Source organism: Mus pahari, chromosome 10 (genome assembly GCF_900095145.1).
Source record: "Mus pahari chromosome 10, PAHARI_EIJ_v1.1, whole genome shotgun sequence".
Taxonomy (NCBI): Eukaryota; Metazoa; Chordata; class Mammalia; order Rodentia; family Muridae; genus Mus; species Mus pahari.
The window spans coordinates 26,507,655-26,516,250 of NC_034599.1; the positions used below are offsets into that span (position 1 = coordinate 26,507,655).

Consider the following 8,596-nt stretch of genomic DNA (forward strand, 5'->3'; position numbering starts at 1 on the left):
GCTAATCTGGCTTGTCTTACAGCCAGCTTACTCCAAAAGGCCCCATTTCCATTCTCTGAGGCTGGAACTACAGATGGGCCACCATGATCACTGGCATTGCCAGGAATCTGGGGATTCAAACTCGGGTTCTCATGCATTTAGGGCAAATGCTTTAACCCCTGAGCAACCTTCCTGGTTCCCTAATAGAATTCTTTTTTTTTTTTTTTCAAGGTGCAAACAGGGTTTATTTCACATTAATAAATTAACTGGACATTTTGTGTCAAATAAATAGGAATTCTCTTTAAATAACCATCTCCTCATTTAGCGTCTGGACCAGGAAGGAACAAGAGCGATTCTTAGTGCATCCAGGGGGCATGAAGCTTACAGAGGGGTAGATGGCAGGTTAGAGGTCACATAGTTGCAGGTCCTCAGTCCCAGACTAAAGGGCCTGATAGACAGACATGCATTCTCTGTCCCTCCTGCAGAGCAGCCCCCTCTAAAGGGAAGAGGAGAGGAGGTGAATAATTCTCAGAAACAGTAGCAGACGGGCAGAGGCGCTTCCCCTGTGACACAGTGGCTTTGCCTCTGATGCCAGCCACTGGAAGCTCCCAGTAAAACCCCTGGAAGCAACAGAAAGAACAGGTGGCCCGGTGTGACTGTGGACTGACAGTCTGCTGGGACAGAGGCCTTCCAGGGCCAGGCGCACGCCAGGGGTAAGGAATATGAACACGGCTTGGCAGGGCCTGTCGGAGAGACACATGGCTGGTCTTAGGAGCCCAAGAGATGGAGAACAATGGTCACCAGGCTGCAGGGGGCTGGACAGCGGTGAGGAGTGGCCAGAGAGTCCCTCTGTGTGTGGGGGGCTACTATCATGAGGAACGAGGGTTACCCCATGCTCCTGCGAGATCCAGAGATGGTGAAAGGGAAGCTGGGAAGAAGAGCGCTGAGCTAGGGCGAGAAGCTGGGACGTGCCTCTCAGGCCAGGAGTTCCACCTTTCTATCAGGGCTAGCTCCTGCTAACTTTATACTCAGGTCTGGGGAAAAACAGGGCCCTCCCTGGCCTCCTGGAATCCCAGATGCAGCCCCACGGGAGTTCCAGGAAGGGGTCTCTGGGTAAGAGGCAGGAAGTGGGCAGGGTCTACTGGGTCTTCTTGTCTTCTGAGGGGTAGTAGGGTGGTGGAGGAGGCTGGCTCATGGGCATGTAGACATTGTGTGGGTTGCCTGGGTTGTAATAGGCACTGGCGGCGGCTTCTGCAGCCTTGGCCTCGGCTGCAGGAGTAGCGGGGGCACTGGGGCCGCTGACCGGAGGCTCCATGGGCCCAGGATAGGGTGGTGGTGGGGGCTGTACATAGCCCATGGCCCCATCCATCATGGGAGGTCCTGGATAGAACTCGGGTGGGGGTGGTGGGTAGGGATAGCCAGGAGGGCAGGGGTACACTCCATTGGGGACTGGCGGGGGAAAGACATAGGCCCCGCTGGGCATGTAAGGGTACCCATAGGCTCCATTGGGGACTTCACCTCTGGAGGCTTGAGATGCCACCTGGAGCATCTGCTACCCAAACTCAATGGCGCCCCCTGCTGTGAAGGTCAGCTTGTAGGAGGCGGAGCCTTCCCAGCCACCTCCTGCTTCAGACTTCCTTCACTGTTCCCTTAATGAAGTGCGCACTGACACCGGCTGCTTAATCTCACAGTCCTTCATCAGGTAAAAGGGCATCATGAAGGACTGCATGGCGTCCTTCCCCTTTGACAGAAAGATGACCCGGTACGGAGTAAGGTAGACNGTGCCTTTCTTGGTCCCTTTGAAGGCCTCTGGCACATTCTTCATGTCGCTGAATGTAAGCTCCACATGATCATAGGACATTAGGATGCTCTCCGTGTTGTTGACGATCACTCCGCCGCCCTCTGAGTGATTCTTGTTGAGCGCCATAGTCTCTCCCACAGGGGGTCCCGAGACTCGCCCCCTAATAGAATTCTTAATAAAAACCCACAACTCATATGCATCAAAGATAATTCAGAATGGATTGAAAGAAGAAATGGCAGCATTTCAGGAAAGATGGAAGAACTTTAGAAATGAAATCTCTCTCTCTCTCTCTCTCTCTCCCTCTCCCTCTCCCTCTCCCTCTCCCTCCCCCTCCCCCTCCCCCTCCCCCTCCCCGTCCCCCTGTGTGTGTATGCATGCCTGTGCCACACACTGCAAGTGTGTGAAGACCAGAGAACAACTTTGTGAAGTTGGTTCTCTCTTTGCACCCCTCTGTGAGTTCTGGAAATCAAGCTTAGGTGGTCAGCTTACGATGCAAGTGCTACTTGAACCTCCTGAGCCACCATGTTCACCCTCCTTGGAGGCCCTTTTAGAGGGTCCTTGCTATGTCTGCCTTTTCCTAACAGTTTGGAGTTTTAAGTCTTACATTAAGGTCTATGATCCATTTTAAATTGCCTTCTATACAGGGTGTGAGGGATCTAGCTTCATCTTTTTTACATATGAGCTTTTATTTTTTCAGGACTATTTGTTGAAAAGCTTGTCCTTAACGTAGAAGTGGATGCACACAGTCAGCTATTGGATGGAACACAGGGCCCCCAATGGAGGAGCTAGAGAAAGTACCCAAGGAGCTGAAGGGGGCTGCAACTCTATAGGTGGAACAACAATATGAACTAACCAGTACCCCCAGAGCTCGTGTCTCTAGCTGCATATGTAGCAGAAGATGGTGTATTCAGCCATCACTGGGAAGAGAGGTCCCTTGGTCTTGCAAACTTTATATGCCCCATAGAGGGGAATGCCAGGGCCAGGAAGTGGGAGTAGGTGGGTAGGGGAGCAGGGTGGGAGGAGGGTATAGGGGACTTTGGGGATAGCATTTAAAATGTAAATGAAGAAAATATCTAATAAGATAATTAAAAGAAAAAAAAGAAAAGCTTGTCCTTGGTATCTAAAATCAGATGTCTATTGCCATTTGGGTTTATTTCTGGATTTTCTATTTTATTCCATTTTTCTAGCAATCAATTGATATATCTGATTTTAAAAAGTAAATGATATGTTTGTAGGATAATGTGATGCTTCCAGTCCTATTTTTTCCAGGGGGAGGGGGAGGGTGTCTGGAACGGCTTTGGTCATCCAGGTGTTTTGTGATTCCATATGAATTTTAAGATTGCTTTTTTATGTTTCTGTAAAGAATGCGATTGAAATTTAAATTTTAAAATGAATTACTCTGTTTTTGTTTTTCAAAACAGGTGTTTTTTTTTTTTAAAGATTTATTTATTTTATGCATATGAGTGCACTGTAGCTGTCTTCAGACTCACCAGAAGAGGGCATTGGATTCCATTACAGATGGTAGTGAGTCACCATGTGGGTTCTGGGAATTGAACTCAGGACCTCTGGAAGAGTAGTCGATGCTCTTAACCACTGAAACATCTCTCTAGCCCCAAGACTTGTGTGTGTGTGTGTGTGTGTGTGTGTTTGTATATGTGTATGTATGTAACCTTGGCTGTTCTGGAATTAGCTCTGTAGAACAGATGACCTTGAACTCACAGAGATCCAACTGCCTTTGTCTCCTGAGTGCTGGGGTCAAAGGCATTCACTACTAAGAATTGACAATTTGTTCTTTTCAGAATTTCAAGTACTGCGACACACACACACAGACACACAGACACAGACACACACACACACAGACACACACACAGACACACAGACACACACACACACACACACACACACACACACACACACAGACATACACAGACACAGACACAGACAGACACACTCCTTACTGAGTCCATTTAGTGTTGCTTCTATATGTGTGGGTTTAGGCCGACCACCCGGGCACCTGGGGTTGGGTAGCCTGTCAATGGGCTCTTCTCTGGAGAAGGCTGAGTCTCTTTCTCAGCAGCCATAGATGACCTGCTCTGCATGTAGAGGCACATGGTGTTTGGGTGGGGATTTTCGCACTGAGTGTACACATCACTTTGGATAGTACAGCCATTTTCACGATACAGTTTTGCCAACCCATGGGCAGTGTCTTTTTTCTTCTCGTGCATCTAAGCTTTAAATTTTCACTGTGGGTGTCTTTCACTTCCTTGGTTAGGTTTATTAGTAAGCAGTTCATTATTCTGGAAACAATTGAAAATGAGATTCTTTTTCTGATTTATACCTTAGAATGTTTGTTATTGGTACCTATAAAAGCTACAGGTTTTGTTTATTGATTTTGTTGTATGCTGCTGTTTTGTTGAAATTGTTTGTCAGTCTAACAGGTTTTTTTGTTTTTTGTTTACTTATATTGTCTTGGTTTAAATTTGGTAGATTATGCATGTCTAGAAATTTATCCATTTCTTCTATGTTTTTTTTAGTGCATTTGAATATAGAGTTTCAAAAGGCCCTGACCTTGATTGGTGCCTGTTGCAATGTCTCCATTTTTGTTTCTAATTATATTAATATTAATTATATGTTAATCTCTTTTTTCTTTCTTTTGGTTTGTTTGGCTAAGGGCTTGTCAACCTTGTCCTTTTGAAGAAATGATTATTTGTTTGACTGACTGTTTGCGCTGTTCCATGTTGTTTCCACTTTATCAAATTCCATCGGATTTTCCTGCTCCATGAGAATGGGGTACGGGAGTCGCCCATTGTCCCTGTGCCGAGATCAGTCTTTGTATCTCTCCTGTTTATAACGCTGTTGTACCAGCACCCGGTGCATGTGCTAATGACTGTCCTTGTTGCTGTGACTGAAGACCTGATGAGAAGCAACTTCAGGAAGGAAAGTTTTATCTTGGCTTACAGTTAGAGGGGGTGCAGTCCGCTACAGTAGAGAATGGCAAGGGAATGACATGACAGCAGACAAGGCTAGGGAGGCAGCTGATCTCATCGTCCGTGCAGTCAGGAGCTCACAGTGATGGATAAGAGTGCTCAACTCATTCTGTCTGGCATCCCTGCCCATGTTTAGGTTATGTTTCCTCACCTCAACTAACCTCTGGGAGTCTAGAAGCTCCCTTGCAGACAAGTCTGCAGATGCGTATCCACGGTGATTCTAAACCCCCACCCCACCCCCCTTTTTAATCATCATAGAACATACCTGTTTAGAGTTGTAAATATCTGTTCTTTTGTGTGGATTCTAGGACTTGAACTCAAGTCCTCATGTTAGCAAAGGATGTGCTGTCACCAACTGAGCCACCTCTCTAGTTAGGAATTGTGTTTTTGAACCTAATCCATGCCTTTTGTTGGAGAGTCGATTATTGAAAAGGACTCATTAATTCCTGCCGTTCTGTTGTTTCCTTAATGCTTGTAATTCACTCAGCCCGACCTGTGGAGTCACCAGTCTTCTGCAGTTGGCCCTCTCCCTGGGCCTCATGAACATGTTTATCTTTTTCTTTAGAGGGTAGCTTCTCTGAGTGCTGCGGGAATGGTCAGGGATTTCTTTAGTTTCCATTTGCTGTAGAAAGTCTCTCTTTCTCTTTCAATGAAGGACAGCCTTGCTGTGTGAGGGCAGTTTTTGTCTTTCAGAGCTTGAAATAACATCGTTATATACATTTTTAGGATTTTTAGGCTTTTAGAACTTTTGTTGAATTTCTGCTGTTATTATAAAGGAGTTTCTTTTACCACAGCGTTTCTCTCTCATGGCTTCCAATGCTCCTTCTTGGTAGGACTGATTCCTTAATCTAAAATATTATGTGGCAAGGTCCTTTTTTGTTATCTAAACATGTCTTAGATGTAGATGGCTATCTTCACTCCTACATTGGAATTTTTCCTGCTACCCATTTATTGAATATGTTTTCTGTGTCATTAGCTTGAATGTCTTCAACCCCCATAATTCGAAGATTTGGTCTTCTGATGGTTCTCTATAGCTCTCCTACGCTGTGGTTGTACTTCATTGCTATCATGACGTTATCAGAATGGCCCAGTTCATCTGCTTGGCATCCAAGCCCTCAGGCTGTCTTCTGCTTTATCCATTCTGCCTGTGAGACTTTCCATCAAGTTTCTTGCTTTGAACTTGACTTACTAAGCTTTTCATTTCCAAGATGTCAGCTTTACTTTTCAGCCTTTCTGCTTCTTTATTGAACTCATCTTTTATATCCTGTGTTGACCTCCACATTTTATTTAGTTGTTTTGAATTTGTATAGGAATTTATCTATATCCCTTTTGGTCTCGTTGGGCACTCCTATAAGTCATTCTTTCAAATTCTTTATCGGGAAAGCCACCCAATTCATTCCATTTCTGAAGTGGTTTAAAGAGGAATCATGTACTTTGTGTTTCTGCATTGGAACTTGCATCTCTGGCATTAGGTCACTGATTAGATTTTAAAAAAGAGGCACCTATATTCTTTCAGTGGAAATACTTGCATTTAGATTGTAGTAGAGCTAAGGTCTCATTTCTCCAAGTTGTCTGGGGGTGTAGCTCAGTAGCTGATCTTTCTATGTTATTAGTCTACTCAGAGTAAAAGCAACCACTACTGGTAATTAAGTGTGCTATGAAAATGTAGCAATGAGCAATAAAACAATTACTCTATCAAGTCCACTGATTGGGGGAAAGAAAAAAAATACCAGGACAGTATGCGGATACAAAAATATTAGTCAGTAAGTGTAGAAACGGAAAAAACAAACAAACAAAAACAAACAAACAAACAAAAAAACCTCATTGTAAAAGTCGTCCCTGGTGTCATGGCCACAGAGCAGAAGAAATAGGGGAAAGCAAACACAAAGGTACAACAGGAAAGGTGAAGCCAATACTAGGTGGCTTCTGCCAAAAGTAGAAGAAAAAGAGGAGGATGTAAAGAAATGCAATCAGGCCGTCTAAAGCAACGCCTGAGTCTCTGCATCTCAACGCCAGAGGCTGAGACGGGGCTGACTCTGGACGCATGCGCGTCTTAGGAATGCGTGCAAAGAAAGAAAGAAATAGCATAGGACCAAGCCAGCACACTGAACTGAAATCAGACATTGAAGGGCAAACGGAGAAAGCGGGACAAGCCATTGCTCTGTAGTGGTGGGGCGCTTGCCTCGAATGCACAAGGACACACCCGAGTTCGGTGAAAAACCCGGTGCTAGGGATCAAACTCCGAAGCTTCTGCATGCTGGACAAGTGCAGCTGGACGGAGTGACGCTCCCCTTACTCTGTAGTTGCTGGGTAAGAACTCTGCCCCTGAGGTTTATCCCTAGTCCATTCAACACTGATTTTTTTTTTTTTGAAGTTGTAATGTGGGGTGTGAAGTCAATCACCCTGATTCATCTCTACTTTTGCTCAGAGGAGCAGAGAGCCAGGCATTTCCGGAAAGCACAGAGAGGGTTACTTGGCTGTCTTTGCTAGTCAGGTGGAGCTAGTTCCATCACTGATGACAGGAAGGTGTACCCAGGTCCAGAATGAGCATGCGCACAACCCATCAATGAGTGTAATCTCCCACTTGGAGCAACCCTGTGGTAAACTTTCCTCGCGCATGTAACGTGGCAGGCAGTCCAGGAAGTAAGACCCACTGGGAGGAAAGTGAAAGGAGAGGTTTCTGGTGTGTCATTTTATGTCGCCTGGAAAGGTCTTGATGGAAATTTGAAAGGAGGAGAATTTTCCATTCAGGCAGTTATTGCAGTTGGCAGTAAAATGCTCTAGTCAGAAGTGGTTGTTTCTATGAAAGCTATGTACTGGGAGGAATTTGAAAGAAAAGAAAGATTAGCAAGACATCAGCAAACATGGAAAAGAGATGTCAATCAAATTTCTTACATTAAATTCTCTCTCCCCCCGCCTCTCTGTCTCTCTCTGCCTTTCCCTGTGTCTTTCCCTCCCTTCCTCTCTCCCTTCCCCCTCTCTGCCTCTTTGCCTCTCCATCTTTCTGTGTTCTTGTTTATGTAAAGTCCATAGGATAGCCTTGGGTTCGTCTTCAGCAACATCATCTACCTCCTTAGAAGACAGGGTCCTCTCACTGTCCTGGAGCTCACCTCCTAGACCATTAAGTACCAGGGATCCTCCAGTCTCTGCCTCTCTCTGGTGCTGGTATTACAAGCACACACCACTATGCTTAACATTTTTAGGTAGGTTCTGAGACTTGAATTTGGGTCCTCATGTTTTCAAGATAATCAGTCACCTTACAGATTTAGCTCTTCCCATTCCTATGTTAAATTCTTGGTGATTTGGTTGCATTCAAATGCAAATTGGTTATAGTGGTCATTTGGAAATTAGTTAAGCAGATTTTTCAAATGTTCACAAGTCATTTTCCAATATAATAATCAGTCCTAGTTTTAAATAATGCCACTGGTAACTCTGGGGAGGTCTTATTAAAAGGTCAGAAGTTGTTGCGTTTACAGTGGTAGAAACTAGTTTTACAAAACGCACCTCTTTCTCAGGAGCTTGAGTTTTGTTATTGGCAACAAGCATTGCTAATTGTTTTCATCAAAGTGGCAATCTCATTTTATTTATTTAAAGAAAAGCCGCAAAACCTCTTAAGTATCCATATTCAAATGAAATAATTGCTGATTTTAGCTTGTAACTTATAACCTTTTGCCTACCCTCAAGACAACTTTTGCACTGTATGTGGCAAAGTGATTGGTGGGGTTTGTGACATCTATCTATCTATCTATCTATCTATCTATCTATCTATCTATCATCTATCTATCTATCTATCTATCTATCTATCTATCTATCTATCTATCTATCTATT

The 8,596-nt window shown here is 44.6% G+C and overlaps 1 pseudogene; it reads right to left on the minus strand.

Annotated features, from left to right (window-relative positions):
• Positions 1-928: 928 nt before the first annotated feature.
• LOC110328173 lies at positions 929-1,931 on the minus strand (annotated as a pseudogene).
• Positions 1,932-8,596: the final 6,665 nt, after the last annotated feature.